Source organism: Ursus maritimus, unplaced genomic scaffold (genome assembly GCF_017311325.1).
Source record: "Ursus maritimus isolate PB19 unplaced genomic scaffold, ASM1731132v1 scaffold_17, whole genome shotgun sequence".
Classification (NCBI taxonomy): Eukaryota; Metazoa; Chordata; class Mammalia; order Carnivora; family Ursidae; genus Ursus; species Ursus maritimus.
In genome coordinates, this window is record NW_024424119.1 from 56,626,281 (window position 1) to 56,630,288 (window position 4,008).

Here is a 4,008-nt window from a genome sequence, read left to right on the forward strand (position 1 = left end):
CCCCCCCCCCCGCCCCGTTCTTGTGCTCTCTCGCGGTCACTCTCTCTCTCAGATGAATAAATTAAAAATCTTTAAAAAAGAAAAGAAAAGAAAAGAAAACAGCATGAGTGAATTTTTTGTATTTAGGGGTTAAAAAAAAAACCTTTCTTAAAATTGTCAAAAAGTCAGAAGCAACAAAAGAAAAGGCCAACAAATTAGATGACCTCCCAAAAGGAAACAAAACAAAACATCTTTTGCATGGCAGGAAGAAAATAAGCAAAGTCAGAAAATAAGCTGACAGAAAGCATTTGCAACTTGTAGCACAAGCCTAATATGTACAGAGAACTCTTAAGAATCTTTTAAGAAGGGGCGCCTGGGTGGCTCAGTCGTTAAGCGTCTGCCTTCGGCTCAGGGCGTGATCCCAGGGTCCTGGGTTCGAGCCCCACATCGGGCTCCTCTGCTGAGAGCCTGCTTCTTCCTCTCCCACTCCCCCTGCTTGTGTTCCCTCTCTCGCTGGCTGTTTCTATCTCTCTGTCAAATAAATAAATAAATCCTAAAAAAAAAAAAAAAGAATCTTTTAAGAAAACACAATTATTTCATAGCCAAGAAAAGGGCAAAATGCACGAACAGAAAGTTCACAGAAAAAGAACTGTAATTGAGTTCAGACTTCTGGCCTCCAGAACCAGGGAGAATAAGTTTCTGTTGTTTGAAGACACTCAGTTGGGATCATTTGTTACGGCAGCCCTCAGAAACGGATACACTGACCATAAAAAGGAACTCCTGGGGCGCCTGGGTTGCTCAGTCCTTAAGCGTCTGCCCTCGGCTCAGGGCGTGATCCCAGGGCCCTAGGATCGAGCCCCGCATCGGGCTCCCTGCTCAGCGGGAAACCTGCTTCTTCCTCTCCCGCTCCCCCTGCTTGTGTTCCCTCTCTTGCTGTCTCTCCCTGTTAAATAAATAAATAAAATCTTTAAAAAAAAAAAGGAGTTCCTGTAATTGCATAATACGTTGAATAAATAAAAACCACTGATTTTATAGTGATATTCAAACTTAAGGGGAAAAAAGAAGAGAGAGGAGCAAAGAGATCAAATTATGCCCACACCTTATGATGAAAATCAACAATAAATGAGAAAAGAGTAATCGTTTACATTCTCACTGTTGGAAGAACTGTGGTTCATTCACAGCTCACGAAGGAAAGCTCTTCTTCACAGAAAAAATGCCAGATAACAAACACAGGAAGAATGGTAGGCTTCAAAGAATCACGATTTGCAACCTCCAGTTAAGGGACTGACTCAGGCAAGGACCAGCAATGGGTACCAAGGCCATCTGGGGAAGGAAGAGGATGTTGCATAAGGACAGTCGTATCCCACAGATTGCTTCTCAACTCACCCTTACGATGGAGAGAACCGGCTGCCACCGCTTTAACCAGCTGACCAAACTGCGCGTCATTAAGCGGGGACAACCTGACGTTAGGGTCGTCTGATACCACGCAGCCCACAGCATCGCGGGGGAAGTAGCCACACCTAAAACATCCCATCGGAATCTACTCAAGCCTTGGCCCCGGCTTCCAGTTGGCATGGCGTGGGGGTACAGGTTAAATGGCACCATGAGGAATCAGACAAAGCCACAATGCAGGACCTTCCACCAGACTGGTCTGGGCTCTTAGAGGGAAAAACGAAAACCCCCAAAACAACAACAACAACAAATCAATGTCAGAAGAAAGGGGTAGTGGGCGCTGTGGTGTCACAAAGGAGACTAAGGAAACAAGCCAACACAGTCCTTGAAATTGGGCAGGATCCTGATTCTAAAAGAAAATTGGGGGAAACTGCAAAAATGCGAACATGGGCAGAATATTCGATGGGATTGGGGAATTACTGATAATTCGATAATTGAATTATGTGATGCTGCAAGAAATATCTGTTTTTCAGAGATACACACTCAAGTATTTTCAGGGGAAGCATCATGACATCTCTAATACACCTTCGGAATATTTTATCAGAACAAAACGTATTTAGACAAACATACATATTCAACTAGAGAGCTAAACCACACGCGGCCAGCACAACTCCTGTTGAAGAACGGTGGTGGTTATGTATGTGTCCATTAGACATGCCTCCTTTGTTTTCCTGTTGGAAATTTTTCATCATAAACACTTGAAAAAATATTTGAAGATCAAAAAATAATTGGAAAAGGCAGTGAAGGAAAATCTGTGATTCTGACGGTGAAGTCCTCTGGACTCCATGTCTGTCCGGACCTCCCTGCACCTCCACTTTCCCCATCTGTGGAAATGAGGGGCTGGGCGGGATAGCTTGTCCGTAAATTGTGGCAAAATGCACATAACACAGCATTTGCCATCTTAAGCCCTTTGAAGTGCCCAGTCCAGCGGCACGAGGCGTAGTCACACTGCTGGGCAGCCACCAGCACCGTCCCCTCTCCAGAGCTCTTTCATCTTGCAAAACAGAAACTCTGTCCCCCGTACACACGAACTCCTCCTTTCCCCTTCCCCAGCCCCTGGCACCTGCCACCCTGCTTTCTGTCTCTATGATCTTGACTTCTGTAGGTCCGTCAGATGTGTGGAATCCTACAGGATTTGTCCTTCTGCGTCTGGCTGGTTTCCCTCAGCACCATGTCCCCCAGGCTGATGTGTGCTGTCACGTGTGTCAGGATCGCCTTCCTTTGAAGGCTGAATAATATTCCACTGTATGGAAAGACTCTGTTTATTTGTTTATTTTTTTAAAGATGTATCTATTTACTTGCCGCTTGCAACAACGTGGAGGGAACTAGAGGGTATTATGCTGAGCAAAATCAGTCAATCAGAGAAACGTAATTATATGATTTCACTCATACGTGGAATCTAAGAAACAAAACAGAGGAGCGTAGGTGAAGGGAAGGAAAATTTAAACAAGACAAAATCAGAGAGGGAGACAAACCATAAGAGACTGTGAACCATAGGAAACAAAGTGAGGGTTGCTGGAGGGGAGGTGGGGGGCAGGGTAACTGGGTGACAGGGATTAAGGAGGGTATGGGTTGTAATGAGCGCTGGGTGTTGTGTAAGACTGATGAATCTGAACTCTACCTCTGAAACCAATTATACTACATGTTAATTAATTGAATTTAAATAAAAATAAAACCATTTTTAATAAAGAAACAAAGATTTATTTATTTTAGGGGGGACGGGCAGAGGGAGAGGGAAAGAACCTCAAGCAGACCCCTGCTGAGCAGGGAGCCCGATGCAGGGTTCGGTCTCAGGACCCTGAGATCATGACCTGAGCTGAAGTCGGATGCTTCACTGACTGAGCCCCCCAGGCGCCCCATAGACTATGTTTATTGATGCACCTGTGGTCGATAGACGCGTGAGTAGTGTCCCCCACTTGGTCGCTGTGAGTACTTCGGCTGTGAACATGAGTACCATAGCTCTGGGAGTCCCCCACTTTGCATGCTCTCAGGTATATACTCAGAAGTGCAACGGCTGGGTCTGGGCAGGGTGGTTTGTAAAGAGCCTTCCCTGCTTTCCAAAGGAGGGCATGTGTGTGTGTCCTTTTTAATCTACAAACCACTCATCTTGCAGAAATGCGTGGACATCCCACCTTTCAAGGACATACTGTCTGAGTCACAGGGCACTGGGTCCCCCGCTCCACCCCGCATCTAGATGGCTTTCTTATAGGCCACTTCTCTGCAGGCTCATGGGGTGGTAAGAAGCAACGGGAGGAGAAGAATGCTGGTCCTTCAGTGGGCTCTGATAAAACGGTAGCTTGAACAGCCAGCACATGCAAAATAGATGTAAACTGAGTGCCAATCCCAGGAGCTGGAAGCCTCTGTCCTGTGGCTTCCACGCAGTGTAGCCTGCAGCACGCTCCAAGTGTGGAGGGGCCGTGGAGAGAGGGTCTTTCCGAGACCAGTGTGAATTTCCAGTCCTCTGCAAAGGTGTGTGCCTGCTCCCGAATGTCTTTCCTCTGTCTCCCTGCTTCTGTGCTCCCTGGAGGCTTTGCTTCTTGCGTCTGGAGGCTGCAGCAAGGCCCCCAGCCCCAGGTA